The sequence below is a fragment of the Mustela nivalis genome, assembly GCF_964662115.1.
Source record: "Mustela nivalis genome assembly, chromosome: 9".
Classification (NCBI taxonomy): Eukaryota; Metazoa; Chordata; class Mammalia; order Carnivora; family Mustelidae; genus Mustela; species Mustela nivalis.
The window spans coordinates 100,734,870-100,758,894 of NC_139028.1; the positions used below are offsets into that span (position 1 = coordinate 100,734,870).

The 24,025-nt window shown below is 50.0% G+C and overlaps 1 protein-coding gene across 5 annotated transcripts in view; it reads left to right on the forward strand.

Moving 5' to 3' along the window:
* The window catches only part of TSPAN18 (tetraspanin 18), a 177,557-nt gene that overhangs the window by 27,680 nt on the left and 125,852 nt on the right, over positions 1-24,025 (forward strand). For all 5 annotated transcript variants that reach the window (XM_082684050.1, XM_082684051.1, XM_082684053.1 and 2 more), the window contains exon 2: positions 3,310-3,388. The gene's annotated coding sequence lies outside the window, so the exon portion shown is untranslated. The remainder of the gene's footprint in view (positions 1-3,309; positions 3,389-24,025) is intronic.

Here is a 24,025-nt window from a genome sequence, read left to right on the forward strand (position 1 = left end):
AAACTGAGGGCTGGTTTCCCACACACAGAGCAGCGTGGCTTCGTTCCGAAGGAAGAAGAAGATCAACGCTTGAGCTAGACCTCAGACAACAGGAGAACTTGGCTCCTAGTCGTCACGTTCCTTGCCCTTGATTGAGCGCTTCCTCTGCTTCATGGATTTTAAGGCACCCTTTCTTTGATTTTTTCCCTATTTTAAGGTCTCCAGAACCAGGATGTGTCCCTACACGTAGTGTTGCGTCATAATTCACTAAGCGAGGCCCTCGAGTAATGGTGCTGTTATGAGCCTGGGAGTCTTAATTCAAGAAACTGGGGCAGTGTGTGCTGGGCTCTCTGGCGTCCTGTCCGTCTGTCCATCTTTCATGTGATTCTCACAACATCATATGAGCTATCTGCTGTTGTTTGAGGTTTCCCAGATGAGGACTGGAGGCCTGAAGCAGGGAGGTCACATGCTCACAGTGACAGAGCCTGTCAGAAGCTCTCAAGGCGTCTTTGTTCAAGGCAAGAACGAGCCTCGGGCCGAGAAGGTGGTGGCTTTTCCTCCCGGCAGCCAGAGACAACTGGGTCAGTGGTGAGCACCGGCTCCCAGTGCACCATCTTCCAAAGCCCCCTCTTGTTACCCAGCCCTTTCCCCCTCTTGGTCCTAAACCCTGGGATTCTCTTCCTGCTCCCAGGAGAGCTCCCGCTCTGACATCTGTGGTGACACCCCCCTCCACCCCACTCCCCGGAGAAGAAAGGGCCAGAATGAGATCTTGGGAGAAGTGGGGGCTTGGGCGGGGGAGGGGGGGAAGAAATTCTGAGCCCAGCTGGTTTCCCTCACATAATGCAGATTTGCTTAAATGGGAATTAGGATTAGTGCTGGATTTTGCCTTTCCTGGCACCAGTAATAAACTAATCTCCTCTCAGGCTGCAGCAAGGCAGAATTCCATCGAAGACGGAAGACGGCTTCAGGCTCAGGAGTGCAAAGCCTGGAAAGTAATTTTATTATTAACAGGCTCTGCCCACACCGCCTGACACGCCGCCCGCAGCTCCCGCCCGACGTGGCTGCAGCCTCTAATTTCGTTAATGTGTGACATTCACCCAGGCTGCGTGGCTGATGGGCACGCTTGACATTAATACGTGTTCCTCATGGTCCCCAGAGCTCATAAAAGCTCATTATCAGTTCTGAGCCCATAAATGTAGTTCCCGGCTCAGGTGGGCCCGAGTTCTTCAGACATGTCCCCAGGCAGTGGAGCGGTGGCCGTCTTGCGGGAGCCAAGAGATAAATGTCTCCCTTTGTCCAGGGGACTTGGCTTTCCAGGCTACCAGGAGGTGACCAGAAAGACAACTCGGCAGGCAGAAGAGCCCAGGGTGTAAATTTACATCCAAGAAAAGGGGACTCCTTCTGTCCTGCTCTCTGGGGGGAATCGATCCGCTGTTTGGGGAAAGTGGTTTGTCAGAAGCTATTCAAATGTGGACACACTTCCAGGCATCCAGGCTGTGGACTTGCTCGAACGTTCCCATGTGGTGATGTAAGTGGGAAGGGGATGGGAGCAACAAGGTTGTAGCAGCTGGGAATGGAAGTATCCCGTGTATGTAAGGTGGGAGAGCTGAGAGCTGAATAAATGATGGTCCACACCTAGAAGGAGGGCAGAAGACTCCAGAAGGTCTCCTTATTCTCGGATCCATGGGTAGACCTCATGGCAACTGCTAGCTGGGGATGCAGAATGTGTGTGGTAAGATCCCAACTGTGGAAAGTGTGTGTGAATCCCACCATCTCCATGGGGGCCCATGCAGGCACACTCTCTTTCTTTCTCTATCACACACACACACACACACACACACACACAAACACACACACACACATAAATGGTTGCACAGAAGAAAGCCTAGAGGGTCGTGTTACAGAGATTTTGCAGTGGTCCTATGAACTACAATGGATGGATAAGGAAGAATGCTCACTTTTGTAGTTACAGTCAAAGCTATGTACATGTACGTCTGTATCCCCAGCCATAGATCCGTGCCTTTGTCTAGGGATGGATATGGGTATGTGTATGTATATAGATCATGAATTCCTTTGATTGTAGCCTAGGTCTGCTCCGTGATATGTGACGTTTCCTGGGTTGACTCTGCCTGGGTGGACTTTGGAGGCAAAGAAAGCCAACTGGGGTCACGTCTTCGGGCCAAGCCCTGTTCCCCATCAGTTTGCAGGGAGTCCCGAGAAGTTGCTGTCTGCGCCGTGTGCACTGAGCTAGGATCCGTGGAGCAGACCTGGTGCTCGTTGCTCTTGTGCCTGTGTCTCTCCCCACAGCCCCATGGACATGGTACTGATGCCAGGTTTGACCTCCAACAGACCTGCCTTCTAGTCCCGGCTCTGCCGCATTTGGGCATGACGACCTTGGGCAAGTTATTTAACTCCTCAGGGCTCGTGGCCCTCATCCCCAAAGCGGGGACACTGGCTCATGGGATTGTCAACATCAGCGTCTGAGACAACGTGAAACTTGACCGCAGCTTCTTTGGCGCAGTCGGTCCTGAAGGGCGGGAGTCTGGGAGATTTGGGGTCAGGGGACTCGGCTATCCCATCTGTGCTGTCAGCTCTGCTCTTTTGTTCCTCGGCTGTGCATGGGAACAAGCCGGTCCCCCAGGGCTGGCCTCGGCCTGGGCTGGCAGGTATGCGGCCTGGACGCAGCGAATTTGATCCTTCTCCTGTGACCCGGGGGCTCTCCGTCAAACTGACAGAGAGGAAGTGGGGGAGAGGCTGGGCTTCTGGCCCCCGCACTCGGGGGCTGAGTTGTTTTTTCACTACCGAAGACCTCTCTTCTTTTCTATCTCTTCATGGTTACCAGATCTGGGAAATGTTGGTCTGCCCCCAAAGCCTGCATTCATTAAGCCATGATTAATTCTCCTTCGCATTTTCACCATTACCCAGAAAGCATTTTTTTCTTTTTCTTTTTCTTTTTTTTTCCCTGCCTGAGGAGAGTGGAGTTTCTACAACGGGTTGGTAATGTTCTAGCCAGAAGCAAAGACATGTGATTAGCATGCGTGATGTCATCACGCCACACTGTACAGGCTCCTGGGCTGATTTTGGAAAACTGAAAATATGTGCCAGTCTGTAGGCTCTGGGGACACCTCCTGGAAGCCTCCATGAGGCTGGGTGCTTGATTCTGTCTTTCTGGCCACAGCTGCCCCATCTGGCTTCTACACCTGCAGAGAGAGAAGGAGAGAGCAGGAACCTAAGCTACAGGGACACACCTGAACTGAGGTGGCCCCCAGCAGCCACAAGCCCCCTAGCTGCTGCCTTTTTAAAATTTATGTCTCTCTCTTCTTCTTCTAGAATTTATCCCGAAGCCATCGAAAGGACACCTCAAGAGAATCCTGAGTCTCCCGGAAGGAACAGACACCAGTTGAAACAGGTATGGTTTGGCCACATGGCAACATGGCGTCGGCTTCTTCAAATAAGAGTCTGATCTTCTCTCCTCTCCTCTTTCTACTCAACGAACCCTCCATGGCCAAGTGAGAGAGCTTTCGGTTGGTGCCTGAGGGCAGGGCAGGCAAAGGGCGCCTTCCCTCTTATCCCCAACCCAGACATTTCTTCAGTTTTGGGGAGCACGGCTGAGGTGTGAGGAGAGAGAGGCTGGCGCCAAGGTGGGGTCTCACTGGGGCTGGCGTCTGCCCCATGAGTGGGCCGCCCATCATGGTCATTCCTCAGGGTCGGTCCAGGAAGTGAGGGTTGAAGCACGGAAGGCAGTGAGCCCTCCCAGGGAAGGCAGAGCGCTTCCCTTCTCCCCACTTCCACACCCACCATAGTCTTGGGATTGTGAGAAGAAAAAACCTTCCTAGAATGACTCCCCCACCCTCCATCTCAGGACTGTCTTTTGGATACAGTTCGCATTCCAGGATGGAAATGACAATAGAAAAGTCTTGGTTTTCTTCTTGGGTTCCAGAAGCTTCTTGGGCTGCCCACAATCCCAGGACTAGTGATGGGCTGCGTGGCTTCATGGAAGGTTCCTGAATAAAGAGCCAGGACAGCCAGGACATCTGTCCTCTGGCCCAGTCTGGACCACCATTGTGCCTCAAGGGTCTTCAGAAGTCATTTCTCTCATAGGGCCTTGTTTTTCTCACCAGTAGAATGGGCAGCAATGACTGGAATCTCTGTCCCAGGCCTTAGGGCCTCAGTTTCTGAGGTTCCCAGCCCCAGGCTGACCCAGAGGAAGTGACGGGTGTGGTGAGGCAGCAGGGAGGCAGAGAGGGGGTGGGGGCTTGGGGAAGGTTGTGAAGAGGAAGGACATTGGAGGCTCTGAGGAGATTTGATTGCCAGTGTTGGCCAAAGGCTGCCTCAGACCCTCAGTGGAAAGACCACAGAGTCTGAGAGGCAGATGGACTGTTTGAGGCCTGGCTGATGGGAGACCTCGGATCAACCAGCACCAACAGATCTTTGGCATGCCATGCTCTGTGCTAGGCACAGGCCCCGCAGTGTCCATTCAGTCCTCATAACGGCCCCGTGGTCTTGACACCACAATCACCTCCATCTTAGAGAGGAGAGAACTGGGCCTCAGAGATGTGAAGTGACTTGCTCAAGGTCACACAACAGCGAGTGAGATATGGTGGAGTTTTGAAGCCGTCTGAAGGACCCTACAAGGCTCGTCTATTTTCCTTTGCGTGCCTCCATGACTTGAATCTTAAGGTTAACCAAATCCTTTAAGCCAGATCACCTCTTGAAATCACATCGCTTGAAAGGACATAAAAATGATTTGTTTCCTTATTCTGGATTTTTGGCTTTGACACTTGGGGCTCGTTGTGACGTCTCTGCAGGTCTTGGTTTTCTGATCTCTAAAATGGGAGCATAAGTGCTACCCAGGGGGGTGTTCTGGGGAGAAGATGAGATGAGGGAGGTACAGACCCTTCCTTAGCCACCCCCCACTACCACCTTCCCACCCCAAGACTGCTGGTGCGAGGCTCGATGGATGTACACAATGTGGGGTGCCGTACCCCACCATGTGATGGCATTTGTGGTTCCAGCTGCTTCTGGCACCCTGGTTGAGAAGCACTGGGCCACTTTCCCGGTCACTGATCTGATACCTGCCTCATCCTTTCACTTCTGGAGTGTACCGCCAGCCGGCTGCGGTGTCTCAGGCCGGAACCCAAGGCATGGTGGCTGGCTCCCAGAGGCAGATAATGCAAGGCCAAACGGCCCCGGGTAGACAGTGGCTGGGGAGCTTGAGGCCCCCATGTCGTGCGGCTCACCCCACCCTGCCGGCTGCCTGGGCCAAAATCTCACCCGCAGCCTCCTGGCAGCCAGCCCTGCTCCCCACAGGAAGCCACTGGCTTATCACAGAGCCAGTATCCCGCACGCTTTTCTTAATCAGGAGAAGGCGTTGAAGCGAGTCAGGAAAAGCTTAACTTCCCCAGGACTTTTCTGCTGGGGATGTTTCTCCATCAGGGGAAAACCATGGGCCTCCGTGTACAAGAGGCAGGAACCTCTTTAGCACAGAGAAAAGCAGCCGGGGTGCTTTTGTTCTCGGTTTGCCTTCAGGAGGGTTGCAGGGGAGCAAAGCGATTCGGATTCACCACCCAACCCCCTCGTTAGCTAGGAAACAGATTGGTGTAGAGTCCTGGGGAAGGACAAAGAGGACCGTCACCGGGAGGCAGACAAGCATGTACCACTGTGGGAAATGTCTGCTGGCCTTTGGGGCCCGGACTGGTGGAGGCTGGGTCCCAGCTCCGCTTTTCGGGAGCTCTTTGACTCCCGTGAGTGATCTCGTGTCCAGAGTCTCCGTTTTTTCACCTGTCAAATGGGCAGATAGCATGCGCCTCACTGGGGGGCTGTGATGGGGAGGATCCTCCTGCTTACTCTGAACAACAGAAGCGCCCTGGGATCATGTGGCCTCCCAAGGTGACCTCCTTGAAGAGGCTTGGGCTCTTGGGATGGACGAGTCGGGTGTTTGTGACCAAACAGGGAGGTTACCGTGGAGACACATACCTCTTTTTGCACGCGTGGTCTAAAAAAGGGCCAAGAGGGGGGCCTGGGTTGTGTCAGCTCTCTGTTCTGACACCCCGGCGTGTGGGGCACACCCCAGGTGTGGGTGTGAACAGTTCTTCCTGAGCCTTTATCCCGTGGTTTACACTTCCCTCCCGATGACATTTACAGGACCCTTTCTGTAGATAATCGCTGGTCCTCCCCACACCCCAAGATGTAGGTGTTAATAAGTTTTTTATAGGTGAGGATAGCTGGGATGCAGAGAAATTGTAAATTATTCTGGTTTCATGTCCCAAAAGCGGTCAGACTGGGACCTAAACACAGGCCTCCTATCCCAAGAATGCTGTGTTGGCCACAGCACCCACAGTGCCCTCAAATCTATCCCACGTGGCAGCCACCCTTCTACACCTACAAGGTCTACAGCCACTCCCCACAGCACCGCGATGGCTTCCCACGTTGCCAGTGACAGCACTCATAGACCCTCCGTGACTCCCCAGAGCACCCCCAGAGGCACCCATAGTATCCACAAGGCCCCCCACAGGACTCAGGGCATCACCCTGTCTCGCTCATTGTGGCTCTCCTCCTGCATTCTCCACCCAGCCTTGCATGGAATTCGGAGCTCTGGGAGAAAGAGGTCCCCTTGATGGTTTTAATCCCCCCAGCCAGCCCTCTCCAGCAGGCTGAGTGAGCTAGTGAAGGCAGTTTCCAGGAAGCTGGGGCTCTTTCCCATCCTGAGATCTGACAACAAGAAGCAGGTGGCAAGGATGGGATGACAGAAGCCTGGCTGCCCCAGGAGAACCTGTATCCAGGTTCCAGTTTATCTCCTTTTTCTTTTGTAGCTCACGCTTTTGAGTGTTACACCTAAAGATCTATGGCCATATCCAAGGTCAAAAAGATTTACCCCTTTGTTTTCTTCTAAGAGTTTTATGGTTTTTAGCTCTTATATGTAGGTCACAGGTCCATTTTGAGGTAAGTTGGGTATATGGTGTGAGGTAGGGGTCCAACTTCGTCCTTGGGCACGTGGTTATCCAGTTCTTCTAGCCCTGCTTGTTGAAAGGGGCTTTTCCCATTGATTAGTCTTGGCGCTCTTATGGAAAATCAACTTGCCGTGGGGTCTAGGTTTGTTTCTGGGCTCTCAGTTCCATTCCATTTGTCTATGTGTCCTTAAGCCTTTACCATGCTGTTTTTGATTCTTATAGCTTTATATGTAATTCCTAGAGGACCCCTAGTCTATTCTAAAGATCCCTGGTGATTCTAATGTACCTCCGAATGTCCCTGGAACTTAAGAGGAAAATGAGGGTGGTTGGGAGACTTCCAGAATGATCTAAAGCAGTGCAACATAGAGAGGATGCCGCCCTGAGGGAAGCCGTGGTTATTGGGGTAAAGAGGTCATGATGGAATTGAGAGAAGTCAGGAAGGGAGATGTTCTGATCCTCCCCAATCCTGGAAAGACCTTGGAGATGCCAAAGGTGAGAGTAAAAGCCAGTGGTCCCGCTGAGCTTGATGAACCTCCTACCCACCCCCAGGATGATTTGGAGCAAGATCTGGATGCTAGTCACAGCTCTGTTCCCCTGCGTGACCCCAAGCAGCTTGTTTGACATCACTAAGCCCCTCACTGCCTCTATAAGGTGGATTGGTACCCTCTGCCCCTGGTGCAGAGGGTTGAGTAGGGGTCAACAGGTCAGCTCTGCAAAGGTTGGGAGGGACTTGAAGACAACTGAATGCTTGGCGGAATCTCTACCCCATGGGACCGGGCAAATTGTTGTCAGTTTCCTGCCCACCTGTCTCTATGGACTTGTGGCGTGTAGCCTCCATTGTCACCTATGTTGTCTTGGGCTGCCCTGGGCAGGCTGTGACAGGTTCAAGTGTCTTATTCTGCTGCGCTCAAATGTATTTTCTGGTACCCACCATTTGCTTGGCCACAGAGAAGAGGCATCACCCCCTTCCCTCCAGGCTGCTGTCCGGCATCCCCACTTCACACACTTTACCCTTTGATGGTGAAAGGTCATCACTACTGCTGCCTCCCTCCAATTATGCAGGTCTCGGTGCACTCCTGACTTCCTGTTCTCTTGACCCTTCTCTGGAAGGACTATAGCCTGAACTGGGCATTTTCACAGTTCAACCCTCAGAGCTGAGGCCAGAGCTCTGGCCATGTTCTGACCCCCACCAAGTTGGGTGGAACCAGCCCCTCCCTCGGTCCAGACCTCATACTTCTGTTCATTCAGCCGACGCGGCATGGGGTCTGGTGAGTCCCGCATCCCAGTTGGATTCAAGCTCTCATCTTTTCATTGGCTTTTGCTACATACATCATTTTCTACCTAGTATTTATAAATCAGGGGGCAGTTTCATGCAGGAGGGAAAGCGTAGCTTTGGCACTAGATGAACTTCGGGGCTGTTGTTTAGCTACTTATGAGCTCAGGCAGATGAACTCCGTTTGCTCTACTGTTACGTGAAGATAGTCCCTGCTGTTGTGGGCATTGTGGTCAAGATTCAATGAGATAATGAATCTCAGGTGTGTGGCCCATCACCTGGGAAGGAAGCAACATTCCAGAAAGGGTGGGTATCATTATGGAGTGCAAGGTGGGGTGTGAGCCTTGAGTTTCAGCCCAGGATGGAGCCCCAGCTGCCGGGCCTCCTCTCCCTCCTGGCTTCCCCGTCATGCTCTGGCAGGGACACGTGTGTGAGGGGACAGGATGACAGGTTCTCACCACCCCAGTTTCCTGCTCTCTCAGCCCAACGTCTGCCAGAACTTTCTGGCCTCAGGCCAGCCCTGTGTCCATATGTAACTCCTGACAGCAACCTGGTCTTTTTCTGCCCTCTTGGATCCTTTCCATCCCAAACCTTTTCCTTCCTTTCTTTTTCAAGTGTTTGAAATTTACACAAGAAGGTTCATCTGAGGGCCGGATGCAACCTTGTCCCTGGGAGGAGACAAAGCCTGTGGAGATTTTCCTGGGGAGATGCTCCCTCTCTCTGACATGGTTGGCTGTGAGAGTGAGGCCAGACAGACCCCTGCGTTCTGTGGGCTCTTCAACGTCATGGAGAGATACTAATAAGTCTTCATGTTCCTCATCTAAAAACAGAGCAAATCATTGCTCTTCTGCTCCTGCCACAAAACTGAGCAGAATGTGCCCTTAAGAAGCTTTATTATTAAAAAAGAAAAAAGAAAAGAAGCTTTATTATTATTGTTGTTGTTGTTTTAGTGGTGACCTATATTCACACTATGAATCACAGCTGAAGCACTATCAAATGGCCAGACATGACGAAGAGGGAGGAATAGGAACACCATCATCAGATGCCTGTCAGCAACAGAGAGGGAAAGTGACTTGCTCAAGGTCACACAGCTATTAGGTATTAGGTATGTCAAGGTCACATAGCTATTAGGTATGTCTTTCTCCTTCCCACTGGGTCTGGTGATCACTCTGCTGTGCCCGGCTGCCTCTTTTATTAATTCAGAATGTGAAATAATATATTATCATTAACAGCCTAAAAAAATAAAAGGGAAAAGCCCAGATCAGCTGGCAGTGCTGTTGTCTTAGCTGGGGTTTGGTTTAATGACCGGCCCAGAGCTGCTGATGTGAGAAGAAATGAGTGACATCCTCCCCTTGGGCCTTGGGGGTCGCCAAGGTGTCTCCCTCCCTGGGGTCTGGGCAGGGTTCTGTTAGGATAGAAGGGCACTGTGGGATGGAGGAAGAAGAGTGAACTCTGGACCCTGAAGGATTTTTTAATTTAATATATATTTTTTTTAATTTAAAAGATTTTATTTATTTATTTGACAGACAAAGATCTCAAGTAGGCAGAGAGGCAGGTAGAGAGAGAGGAGGAAGCAGGCTCTCTGCTGAGCAGAGAGCTGGAAGCAGGGCTTGATCCCAGGACCCCAGGACCATGACCTGAGCAGAGGTTTAATCCACTGAGCCACCCAGGCGCCCCAGGACTTTTTTTTAAATAGACTTTATCTTCTAGAGCAGTCTGAGGTTCACAGTAAAACTGAGGGAAAGTGTAGAGAGTTCTCACATTCTCACTCACCTGCTGCTTCCCCACTGTGGACAACCCACACCACAGAAGCCGCACTGACACGTTCTTACCACCCGAAGCCCGGAGCTGGCGTTCCAGTTCACTGCTGGGGGCGTGCCTTCATTCTGTGGGTTTGGACAAATGTGTAATGACATGTAGCCACCACGATCGTGTCCTACAGAATCGTTTCACTGCCCTACAAGTCCTCTGTACTCTGCCAGTTCATCCCTTCCTCCCCGCTAAGCTGCTGATCTTTCTATTGTCTCCACAGTTTTGCCTTTTCCAGAACGTCCTATCATTAGAATCATACAGGATGCAGCTTTTTCAGAATGGCTTTCTTTCACTTAGAAATATGCATTTAAGGGGCACCTGGGTGGCTCAGTCAGTTAAGTGTCCGACTTTTGGTTTTGGCTCGGGTTGTGATCTCAGGGTCCTGAGATCGATCCCCACATCTGGCTCTCGGCTCAGCAGGAAGGCTGCTGGAGGATTCTCTCCCTCTGCCCCTCCCCACTTCCGGTGGTTACTTGCTTGCGTGAGTGCGTGCTCTCTCTCAAATAAATAAATACATCGTAAAAAAACAAAACAAAACAAAACAAAAAGAAAAACGCCTTTAAGAAATATGCCTCCATGTCTTCTCATGACTCGACTACTCATTTTTGCCCCAAGTTTTTTATTTTAGTAAAACATACATAACGTATCATTTACTGCTTTCACCATTTTCAAGTGTACAGTTTAGAGGTACTAAATACGTTCACATTATTGTGCAGCCATTCCCCGCCATCCATTCCCTGGACTCCTTTCATCTTGTAAAACTGAAACTCTAAACCCGTTGAACACTAACGCCCTATTCCCCTTTCCTCCCAGCCCCTGACAACCCCCCTTCTTCTTCCTGGCTCTGTGATTTGGAGTCCTCTGAGTGTACCTTATATAAATGGAATCACACAGTATTTGTGTGTTGGGATTATTTTGTGTGTGTGCAGGTGCATGTGTGTGCACGTGCGTGTGTCCCTGGATTATTTCGCTTCACATAATGTCCTCGACATCCATCATGTAGCAGGTGTCAGAATTTTCACGCTGAATATTTCAATGTCTGGATGTACCCAAGCTTATTTATCCATTCACCTGCCGAAGGACATCTTGGTTGCTTCCAAAGGAAGAATAAAGCTGCCCTAAACATCTGCATGTAGGTTTGGGTCTGTGGGTTTCTTTTCTTTGTCTGGATTTGGTATTAGAATACTGCTGGTTTCGTAGATTGAGTTAGAATGCATTTCTTCTGCTTGTGTCTTCCGGAAGAGATTTCTGAGAATTGGTACCCATTCTTCCTATTATGTTTGGTAGAACTCACCAGTGAATCTGGCCTGTTTTCTGTTTTGAAAAGTTATTCGTTATTAGTTCAATGTATTTAATAGGTCCAGGCCTATTAAATTGTCTGTTCTTGTATGAGTTTGGGCAGATTGTGTCTTTCCAGGACTTGGTCTATTTCATTCAAGTTATCAAATTTATGGACCTAGAATCAGTAATTGTGTTCTTTTCTTATCCTTCTAACGTTCATGGGAACTCTGGCGATGTCCCCTCTTTTGGTTTTGATATTAGTCATTTGTGTCTTCTCTCTTATATTCTTAGTCAGCCTGGCTAGAGGCTCGTTGATTTTACCAATATTCTCAAAGAACCAGCTCTTGGTTTTGTTGATTTTTTTCCTATTGATTTCCTGTCCTATGGAGCCCATGTTTTGATTGTAGATCTATTACCGTCTCAGGGATCTTGAGAGTAAATCCCTTCTGTTCTCTGATTCTTAGCTTCCATATCTGCACAATGGGCATGGTGACATCACCTAGCCCAGAGTTAGTTTGAAGGCGAATAGTAAATATGAGCCCACATTCATTGATTCACAAATACATGTTCAGTCCCTGTTGTGTAGCCGGTACTGTGCTACATGCTGAGATCGTAGTGAACAAAACAGCCAGGTCTCCATCCTCGTGGTGCTTATCTTCTGTTTGAGGAGAGAGAGACCAATAAATAAACTGAACGTCAGGCAGCATGAGATGCAGGAAGGGACAGATTGGCCACGGGTTTACTGTTTCAAGGAAGGGGCTCTGGGAAGGTCTTCCTGATCAGATATCTTTTGAGCAGAGACCTGAACACAGTGAAGCTCTGACTTGCATCTAGGGGAGAAGCCTTCCTGGTGAAGGGAACAGCAAGAGTCAGGACCATTAGGCAGGTGGGTGTCTGACATGTTGGAGCACCAGCGAGGGGGTCACCGTGCTGGAGTGAGGCTGGTGTGGAAGCAGAGGAACTGCCAGCTGGGGTGAGGGCTTTGCATTTTGATCCTAAGTGTGATGGGAAGCCAGTAAGCATACAAGAGACAGGATGCAACTGACATGTTACCAAGATCACTCTGACTGGGTGGAGAACAGGCTATACATAGGGAATGGGGAGGGGAGACTGATGTTAGAATCCGGGCATGAGAGGAGGTGATCTGGAAAGGCAAAATGGTGGCAGAGGTTCTGAGAAGCTCAAACATTCAGGATGCATTTTGAAAGTAGAGCTGACAGAACCACTGAAGGGTTAGATGGGGTTGGAGAGGAGTTGGGGATAACCATAGAGTTTGTGCCTCTAGATGGGAGTCTTGGGTGGGCTAGGCTTTGGTTAGATGGGAAGGGAGAACATACAGACTTCTGTTTTGGGGCATTTAAGTTGAAGCTCTTACGAGCCATCCAAATGGCAAGTGGCAAGGATGTGGATGGGGGTACACACCTAGAGTTCAGGGTTGAGGTCAGGGCTGGAGAGACCAATTTGGAAGCCATAGTTTATTAAAGAGAGTATTTCAAACCCCAGGCCTTAATGAGATCATCTAGGGTGTGAGCCTAGATGGAGAAAATGGAAGGGGATGCAGAGTTTTTGGAGACCTGGGAAGTTGCCCATTCATGGCTCTCTGGAGCTGCCCAGTGAGTGGCCCATGCCGGACACTAGAACAGATGGATCTTATTTTCACAGTGTCCTGGGAGCTCTTGAGTGGCACGGAATGAGTAAGAGATTGCAGTTCTGAGAGCAAGACCTGGGCATAGTGCCTGCTCTGAAGGAAAGCCCTGTAAAGCTGTCAATGCCTGACATAAAATAGAACAGCAGCGGCTGGGTATTTGACACTCAAGGAAGAGGATTTTATTGGTACTTGCCTCCTGTAAGCCACAAAATTATTTTTGGTAATAACAATGAAATAAAATTAATTCTCATAATAGCTGGACAAGAAACACAGAGAGTGAAACTTTCCTTTTAGCAGACTTCATGGATACAACCAGGCCAATTGACAAACAAACATTAGAGCACAAAAAGGGGAAAAGTAATGGGTTCACACTTTTTAATTACATTAATGGATATCTTGAAAAAGAAAGACATACTCAGGGAAAGTTCCAAAAGAGTGAACTCCACACAGTCTGGAGGATGACCTGCGCAGACATGGCAGCAGTGGTGATGGAGCCAGTTTCTTTGTCTTCATCCTCACAATCACTATGCTATCATTGGTTAGTTCAAATCTACTGTTTGCATGGGAGAATAGCTAGTGGCATAGGAGTAGGAGATGAAAACCCCAGAGATTCTGAATCCTTATTCTTGAAATGAATGTGCTTAGCAGAATCAGCTTGCACTGGGTCTGGCTCTATAAGTGGTGTTCTTTGAACCAACTTCCATGTAAACACAGTGCCTATTAAGCTCTAAGTTATGAAAATGTGCTCATTTGAAGCTTACATACATATTTTTTTTTACTACACACATATTGTTAAAACTCACCTAAGACATTGATGAAAGATAGTAAAGGCAACACAAACAAATGGAAAGATATACCATGCTCATGGATTAGTAGAATTAATATTAAGATGTCCATACTAAACAAGGCCATCTACAGATTTAATGTGTTCCCTATCAAAATACCAATAGTTTATTTCACAGAACTAGAACAAATAATCCTAAAATTTGCATGGAACTACAAAGACCCTGAATGGCAAAGCAATCTTAAGGAAGAACAAAGTTGGAGTTATTACAATCACAGATTTCAAGATGTACTTCGAAGCTGTAATAAAAAAGATATGCTGCTGGCACAAAAATAGACAAGTAGATCAATGGAACAGAGTAGAGATCCCAAAGTATCCAAAATCTACAAAGAACTTTTCAAACTCAACACCTAAAGAATAAATAATCCAGTCAAGAAATGGGCAGAAGACACGGACAGACATTTCTCCAAAGAAGTCATACAAATGGCCAACAGATGCATGAAAAAAGTGCTCAACAACACTCAGCAGCAGGGAAATACAAATCAAAACCACAGTGAGATACCACCTCACACCAGTCAGAATGGTCAGGAAATGACAGAAATTGGCAAGGATGCAGAAAAAGGGGAACCCTCCTGTACTGTTGGTGGGAGTGCAAGCTGGTGCAGCCACTCTGGAGAACAGCATAGAGGTTCCTCAAGAAGGTGAAAATAGAGCTACCCTATGACCCAGCAACTGCATTACTAGGGGTTTACCCCAAACCCCTATAAATGTAGTGATCCAGAGGGGCACTGGCACCCCAATGTTTATAGAAACAGTGTCCACAATAGTGAAACTATGGAAAGATCCCAGATGTCCCCAATAGATGAATGCATAAAGAAGATGTGGTATCTATCTATCTAATCATCTGTCTTATCTGTCCACACAATGGACTATTACTCAGCCATCAGAAAATGAAATATTGCCATTTGAAATGATGTGGATGGAACTGGAGGGTATTATACTAAGTGAAATAAGTCAATCAGAGAAAGACAATTATCATATGATCTCACTGATATGTGGAATTTAAGAAACAAAACAGAGGGACATAGGGAAAGGAGGGAAAAATAAAACAAGAGGAGATCAGAGAGGGAGACAAACCATAGAAGACCCTGAATCACAGGAAACAAACTGAGGGCTGCTGGAGGGGAGAGGGGTGGGGGATGGGGTCACTGGGGGATGGGCATTAGGGAGGGCACGTGATGTAATGAGCACTGGGTGTTATATACTGAACTCTACCTCTGACACTAATAATACACTATATGTTAATTAATTGAATTTAAATTAAAAAAGAATAGAGAGCCCCAAAATAAACCCACACTTATATGGTCAATGAATCTATGACAAAGGAGGCAAGAATATACGATGGGGAAAAGCCAGTGTCTTCAACAATGGTGTTGCAGAAACCGGACAGCTACATGCAAATGAATGAAACGGGTCCACTTTCTTACACCACACCCAAAAATAAGTTCAAAATGGATTAGAGACCCAAAGGTGAGGCCTGAAACCAAAAGGCTCAAAGAAATCATAGTCAGTAATCTCTCTGACATTGGCCTTAGCAACTTTTTTATGGATCTGTCTCCTCAGGCCGGGTGGGGGGGGGGGTAGTGGAACAAAAACAAAAACAAACTATTGGGACAACACAAAAATAAAAAAAGCTTTTTTCACACAGCCAAGAAAACCATCCATGAAACGACAAGGCAACCTCCTGAATGAGAAAAGGTATTTACAAATAATATATTTGATAAGGGGTTCATATCCAAAAGACATAAAGAATTTATAAAAATGAATACCAGAGAAACAACTATTCTGATTTCAAAAATGGGCAGAGAAACTGAATAGGCTTTTTCCAGAGAAGGCATACTGACGGCCAGCGGACGCATGAAAAGATGCTCAATCTCACTCATCGTGCGGGACACGCAGATCCCAACCCCAGTGAGACATCAGCTCACAACCAGTCAAAATGGCTACTATCAGGAAGACAAGAAACAGCAAGGGTTGGCGAGGATGTGGAGAAAGAGGAACCGTCATGCCCTGTTGGGGGGAATGCAGACTGGGGGCAAGCACTCCGGAAAACACTATGGAGGTTCTTCAGAAAATTACTGATAGAAATGCCATGTGATCTAGTGATTGCCCTACTGGGTGTTGACCCAAAGAGTACACAAACACTGCTTTGGAAAGATGTCTGCCGCCCTGCGTCCAAAGCAGCATGATTTGCCATAGCCAAGATATGGAGGCGACCTAAGTGTCTACTGACAGATGAGTGAATAAAGAGGATGTGGGGTGTGTGTGTGTGTGTGTGTGCGCGCACACGCATATGCGCTGGACTATCACGCAGTCACTAAAAAGAATGAGCGCTCCCTTCTGCAACAACATGGCTGGATCTAGAGGGCGGTATGCTGGGTGAGAGACGTCAGAGAAGAGCAAACAGCACACGTTCTCTCTCACACGTGGAATCTAAAAACAAACAAATGCAAGCAGAAGCAGCCACAGACTCATGAATCTGGAGAACAAACCAGAGGAGGCCAGTGGGGACGGGCTCGGGGATGGGCAAGAGGTGAAGGGGGTTCAGAGGTACAGACCCCTTGTTGGGAATAAATAAGTTACGGGGATGGAAACCAGTCCAGTTGTAGAGGAAAGATGGGAACTCAGAGCGACCACAGCAGTTGTTAGAACATCAAAGTTTTTTTTTGTTGTTGTTGTTTTTTTCCCAAGGCAGAACGATTTATCCCTGACACTGTTTAGAATCCTCAGCTTTTGGTTGGTTTTCTGATGGTTTTTAAATACCCTACAAACAATTCGTGCCCTGGTACCCACACCTTGCCCCAACCGCTCCCACTGGACACCAGTAGGGAGGTGTTTTCCAAGAGGGTGTTGCTGGGAGGGGCTGTGAGGAGACTGGAATGTTCTGGAGGAGACGTGGTGGCGGCGCCTCCTGTGTGATGGGGTAGTGTACAGGCGGGATTGGGGTAGACAGGCCTTCCAGGTGTCCAGGGTAGGCTGAGGCAGGAGGTGGGGCAGAACCCGAGCAGGTAGGTATTTGGCTCATCGGTTTCTGAGAACCGGCTGTGTACGGTGTCCGGCATTCTAGAAAGCTCTATCCTTCCGATGGCGGTCTCCCTGGTGGCTATGAGGCTGCCTCCCTCCTGGGGACGCGTCCAGCCCTGCTTGGTAAGATCCCTACCCTCCCTCCTTCTCACTCCTTCTGTTCCTTTTCCACAGAGCAGTCTGCGGAGGCAGCCGTTCTAATGAAAAACCTCATAAATACCGAGAGATAAAAATCCAGGGCTTTTGGGTTTTATTTCTGCCGAGACTCCCCGGAGAGCCTTTTAGGTAGGAAATGTCCCTTTGGAGCTGAGATTTTCTTCCAGACATCAAAGGCAGGACTTCTTAGGAACACAACATCTGTTTAAACTGGACTTGAACCAAGAGGCAAGTGTGTCCCGTGAGAGAGGGCCGGGACAGAGCAGAGGGTGCAGAATCTGCTTTCTGTCCCTGCGGGGAGCTCCCTGGGACCTGTCCCTGTGAGCTGCAGTGGGTCCCCATGCTGGGTGAATGCAAGGGTCTGGGACGCAGGGGGCCTCAGACCCGAGGCTGGGCTTTGTGCTGCTGGCTGTCCAAACAGCACCCAGGCCTGCAGGGACCTCCCCACCCAGGATGGGTAGCGAGGACCCCTGGGGCAGTAGAGTCTGGCTCCCCCAGTCTGGGAGGTCCTGTGGCCCTCAGAAGTGCTCAGAAGTCTCCCCACTCTCCTTCCCTCCCCCCCTTGCCTTTCCCTTCTCCCTCGCTCCGTCATTAACTAAACACCCTCTTGGATACAGAGATGAAAAATTCTCCAAGTGCCCCCCATTTCAATGAACTTGAAATCTGATCGAACCACCCAATACTCCCAAAGATAAGAAAAGTGGAGCCCTTGGTGTGCGTGTGTGCGCTGTTATTGTTAAGACAATAAAACAATGTTACAGAGCTTGGGAAAGGAGGGAAGAGACATCATTCAGATCCCCCGTCTCCCCACCCCAGGACAAGAGGCCCATTTGTTTCCTGCTTTTGTTCCCACTCAGGCTCGTGGTCTGCAGAGGTACCTCCAGAGCAGGTCGGCTGGGCTTCCTGCTTGTTTTCCGCTCCCATCAACCCCGCTGCACAACAGCTCTGTGGACTCCTCCCAGAGCAGCCCTGGCCTGGGCGCCCCCCTCCCCGACCACCGCCAGCTGTGGGCTCCCACTGCCCACTGTCAGCTGTGTGCCCCCTGGAAAGGGGTTGCTACAGGGCTTGTAGCAAACAAAGCCACAGGCTGCCCAGTTAATGGGAACTGCGTGTAGACAGCGAAGGATTCTTTTGGTTTAAGTGTGTCCCATCCATATTAACGGGATGCTCAAGGAATCCAGTCCCTGTGGTTCACGCTAAGAACATCCCTTCTCCAGCCTCTTTCTGGAAGCTTCCAGTGACTGCAGAGGTTTGCTCTCTGCCAGGGGGAGAAGGCAAGGGAGATGTTCCCCTGGGACCCCGTGGAGCTGCTTCTGAGGGAGCCGCTTCTGAGGGAGCCCACCACCAGCGTCTTCGGCAGTGATGAGTATAAGCAATCGCTTCCTGCCTTGTCCGAGGACGTAATAGGTTGGAGGGTGCTGAGACAGGGCTTAGACCCACAGAGGTTTCTGACATCTTTCTCTCCATCAATGAACTTATTTTTTATTCCAACTTATTTTTTTATTCCAAGGCAGCTTAAGGTTGATAAAAATATACATCTACACGGCAGACAGTAAGATGCAAAGTGATTGACTGCAGAGCAGAAAGACAGTGTTGCCTTGTGGTTAAATGGATTTTCTGTTTAACTGAGGGTTAAGTAGAAAACTCGTTTGGATTCAACCTCTGTTGTTGCAAATCTTTCTAAAATGTATTAGACTGCTCCCTGGTTTTCCTAAGTGCACCATAATGACCATAATTGAATCTCTTTGCTGGCCCAGCCTCCTGGGGGGCTTCGAGCGGCGCTGTTGTAAATGTCAGTCCTCTATGTGCAGCTGGTGCTTGGGCTTGAGAGCCTGAGGTGGGGGTTGTGTGCTTTGTGGTGGCCGTTCACATCGGCTGCCACCTCTCTCTTCCCAGCCACCTGGGCGAGGTGGGGCTCAGGAAGGCACCTCTGATGGACGTGGAAATTGAGGTCTGCCTGGTGAAGGAAACTGCTCCCAGTCTGTGCAGCTAATAGAGAATCTGAGCTTGAAGGTGGCAGAAGTGGCTGTAATGAGTTGGCCTGGATTTGAAAGCCAGCCTGCCAGAAGACCATTAGGATTCATGAGCCTCAGTTTCTTAATCTGTGAATTGGGCATAATAACCTCAATAAAACCTCTGGAAAAACCTTCCAGAGCAGCTGTTGAGATGAAGTAAGGTAATTATGCACGTGAGTTGCACACCAGCACCCGTGTGTGTGTGTGTGTATGTGTGTGTGTGTGTGTGTGTATATATATATATATATATATATATATATATATAATTATTATTTTTTAATGGCATGCACAGGGATGCATGGGTGGCTCAGTTGTTTGGGCATCTGACTCTTGATTTGAGGTTGAGGTGTGGTCTTGGGGTGGTGGGATCAAGCCCCACATTGGGCTCCGTGCTCAGTGGGGAGTCTGCTTGTCCCTCTCTGTTTTCCCATCTGTAAAATGGGGATGATAAATAGTCCCCTGCCACCTCTGGCTGCCATGAAGATTAAAAGCAAACGAGCTCCTCCACGGGCAAGTGCTCTTAAGAGGTTTGCCATTGTCATTCTGGGAGTCGATTAAGTGAGTCCGGACTATCCTCGCTTTCCTGCATTTGGTTCATGTCCTGAGCCCATCGACAGGGTTGGGCCTTGGCTCCAAGCTCCCAGTTGGTGCTGCAGAAGCTTGCGCTATCAGCTGGGAAAGGAGAGTGCCCCCCACACCCTGAGCCTGCTTCCTGCTGCCATCTGGATGTTTACCCTGCCCTGTGTGCTTTGAGAAGATGCTGAGAGGGAGCTGTGGGTTATTCAGGACGGACCTGGTTACCACTGCCCCAGGGACACTGGCCCCCATATGGCGTGTCTGTCTCGGACCTTCAGTGTCCCTCTCCATAGGTCATACATCTCTAGCATTTCTGGGAACCATTTGTTTTTTCCTTAACAAGGGATCCACTGGGAACACAAAGGCCTCTCTGGGTGTGACCTGTGGACCCTCCACGGGGTGCCCAGGTTTTTGGGGTATGGGGCTGGGAAGCACACTCAGTCAAGCCCACACTTGGCAAATGAGGCCACCTGTTCTGGCCTCCACGCCATGGGGTCGGCAACTCCCCGGGTCTTGGAGGCAAACCCCCCACCACCTCCCAGTGAGAGTGGGGGTTGCTCTCCTGGTCACCCACTTCTGGACACCCTCTAGGACTGTGGCGGGCCGTGAGGGGTACAACTAAATAAATAGTCACCCTGCTATTCTAGGACAGGAAGAACAGCCTGCGTGCCAAGCCCCTGGGTAGACCAGTTTATTTATGCATTTATCTTTAATGGGAAGGCTAAGAGGACTTGCGTGGTTTGTGAATATTTACAGGCACATTACCTACAGGGAGGAAATGAATTCATTCTCTCTCCTCTCCCACTGTTAACAGATCACGCTGTGGTTCCCCGCCGCCTGCCTCCCACATCCCTCCCCTTTCTTCCTTGCCCTGCTTCTAATCTTTATACCAGCTCCAGAAGAGAGGGCTGGGTGAAGGTGTCAGTGTAATTCCCCGTGCATTTATTGAGCACCTACTGTATTCCAACCCCGGTTTAGGAGCTGGGGGAGAGCACTGTGTCTCTGTATGGAGGGGGGTTGTGGACAAAGAACAGTGGAGCTCTGAGGAGGAGCCCCTCACTTGGTGACCCACAGGGGGCTGGGGAGTGGGCATGATGGGCTGTCGGTAGGACTCTGGGGAAGGCTGGGCAGAGGGGCTGCCACAAGTCCTGAGCCTTGAAGGATTTTTAACCTCCTGAAGAAAGGGTAGCTCTGGCAGAGGGAGGTGCACAAAGCCAAAAAGGTGTGAACCAGGGGTCTTCCTGGGAGTGGGGTCTCTTCTGGTGGCTTAGAACATAGTGCTATGGAAGGAGGAGGAGGGGCTAGAAATGTGGGTTGGGCCATATCATTCCTCTTTTTGAGGGGCGTGGGCAAGGGGGCTACCAAACATGGAAGAAGGGCTGCCTCGTTTCCATAGCTAGCCAGGCTGACAACTCTCCTGTTGTCACGGACTAAGTTGGAAAATAATGGCCTCTTACAGAGGTGCACACTAATGCTTGGTGAGTGAGTTCTCACTAACCAGCCCTCAGAAGGGAAGTGGGGGCCTTGCAGGGGATGGCTGGCCCTCGTGGTAGCCTTGGCAATGGGTTTGTGATGATGAAGTGCCATCGTCTCTCCAGGCCTCAGTTTTCTCACCTGGGAAGTGGGGAGAGGGCTGGCCCGCTTGATTTCTGAGGAAGTTTTCGGTGCCGGCCACCCCGCATTTGTCAATCCGCTCCTTCGATCATTCTCCGCACAGAGCGTTGTCACTAGGAATATATTCCTGGGAATACACTGGCCAGCCAGGCAGCCGAGACCTTCCCTCAGTCCTGGTCTGAGCTGATGGTCCTCTGGTTTGTGGTTCTCAGAATCTTGACTGTGGACATCTGTTTGACTAAGAGTAGGGCTGGCCTTGACTGTCCCAAACAGCGGGCAGTGGCTGTCTGTCCAGTGGGCGAGGGCATGGGCGACCCTTGGGACATCCTTGCAGAGGCCCAGCCCGATGCTCTCAGGTCCAGTCTGGGCAGTGGAGCTCAGCCCAGGCTGCAGGCCCCGCTGAGCCAAGGGAGGACTTGGTCAGGCCACCATGGGCGTCGTGATGGCCACAGGCTCACTGTGTCTGTCCTGGAAGCCTGCCTGGGCTTTTCTCTGCAGAGAGAAGTCCCTTTGTGCTCACTTTGCTTCTAGCTTTGCATGTTCCTCCTCAACCTTCCTCCTCCCCACCTCAGTTTTCCTGTGGGCTCTGTCCTCAGTTTACTCATGCAATGTAAGACCGGCCCTTCACCCCCAGGATTCTGCAGTGGGGCCAGAGAGAGAGTGGAAATTCCAGAACCATTGAGAACCTCCTTGGCTGTCCTCAGATGCTTAGAAAAGCACTGTGCCCTTTTTGTGTTCAGACAGGGCCCTTCTTTGACCTGCTATAGGCAGGAGGGAGTGGGCAGGGCAGCTGGGTCAGATCCTGAGAAAGTTAATAAGGGGACAGTGACCTTCCCAGGTTGGGAGCCTTCAGGATCAGGGCTGTGGTTAAAACTAGTCCCCCCAGGGAGTGAACGGAGCACACCATGGCGGCCTTGCTAAGACCCGGACTGCCTCCAATGGCTTCAAAGTGCCCACCCTGGCTTCCTGCATACCATGCCTTCCCTCTCACTTTCTCGTGCATCTGCCTACCCGCATACCTCCTCCACCCTCCTGCTCGTACCCGCAGACTCCTGCACACACCCATCCACGCCACACTTTCACACCCTACCCATACCTCTCCTACGCCCCTATCCCCATTCCCACTTAGCATCCCCATGTCCTTGGCTACGCACACTCCTTCCTTCCTACAGATCCCCTCACTCCAAAGTGTCCTCTCCGCCCTCCCCACCACACACACACACACACACACACACACACACACACACGTGCTGCACCAGACTTCTGGATGGTCTTGCTTATTCCCCACCTCCAGGCCTACAGAACTCTGGATTAGTTGGGACCCCTTGACCCAAATGCCAAGCCCAGCAAGGGCTCCAGGGAAAGTGGGGAGATTCAGTCAGGGAATAATCTCGGGCTCTGTGCAAATGCCTTCTGAAGCTGGGTGTGTTTCCTACCTCCTCCGGTTTCATTCATTCATTCATTATTCACTCATTCATTCATTCATTCATTCACTTATTCATTCATTCCTTCCCTCCAGTCTATATTGATTGCAGCAAACCAGGCATTTCCTTCATGATTCTGAGGTCTGTTAAGGAGAAAATGGCATGATGCAGAAGCTCTGGAATCCAGTTCCTGCCGAGTGGTACACTGTATGGCCTTCGTCATGTCATGTCATCTCTGAGCTCCAATTTCCCCCCTTGTAGAATGGGGATTCCAATGCTTCAATCTCAGGAAGGGCTCTTGGCCCTGCGGATGGCAGCCACAAGCCCCAACTTGGGAACTTCCATGTCCCTCTTCAAGACCCTGCTTCCAGCAGGGGCAGAATGGGGCCAAGCAAATCCCTGCAACCTGCCACCTTCCTAGGGCTGGAGTGACAAGTGGGGGACATTGGTGAAGAGTTTCGGCATTCTGGCAGGTCTTTGAGCCTGTCGGTGGAATGCCTGCTTTTTAGGTTAAGGTTGGTCGTGTCGTTCTTCTGTCTGTTGAAGAGAAAGCGAGTGAGATGGGACAGGGCTATGACACATATTAAGGAGATTGGCTGCTCTTGGGGTTTGTGCAAAAGGTAACAAATGTGGCCAGAAACTAGCAGCTCAGGCATCATGCGGCTGTGCCAGAGGCCTGTAGGAAAGAGGCAGTGAGGCCTGGAGTGGGCTGGGGGAAACCTTGCCAGTGTCTGCACCCTGGGCCTTGCTGGAGGCCAGCCCACAGTCACCGGAGTCCACTTGGAGACCATCCCCTGCCTCACCTGGCTCCCCGCCAGGGACTCCTCAATGTAGATCCTAGTGTTGAGGCTACCAGGGGCTAGGACAGTGGGGAGCCAAGAGGTGGCTGAGTGACTGTTTCTTTTTTTAAATACTGTAACATTTTTTTGTTGGTCATTGGAAAAGGTGAGGTTAACTTCTGGAGAAGTGTGACACATGAACACACACACACATACATAATGACTGTTGGCTCCCAGGAGGATGGGACACTATCTTCCCGGCCTTTGTTGTTCAGAGGCTGTAATAGCACATAGTAGGGGTCAACAGATCTTTGGGGGATGATGAATGAAAGGAAACCTTCCAGCAGCCTGTGCGTGCCTCTCTCTCTCTCTGCTCCCACATCCCTGGCATGCTTGGTAACAATGCCAGACTGTAGGGCTTTTTGAAAACGGGAGAGTAGAAGAAATGTCCTTGAAGGGTACAAATAAATCCTAGAGATCTGATGCACAGAATTGTGAATATGGACAACAAGATTGCATCAGCGTCAAAAAAACAGCTAAGAGACTAGACTGTAACTACTTCCACCATGAGAAAGAAGGGAGGATTATGTGAGTTGATATGTTACTGTCTATAAATGTATCCCATCTGGGCGCCTGGGTGGCTCAGTCGG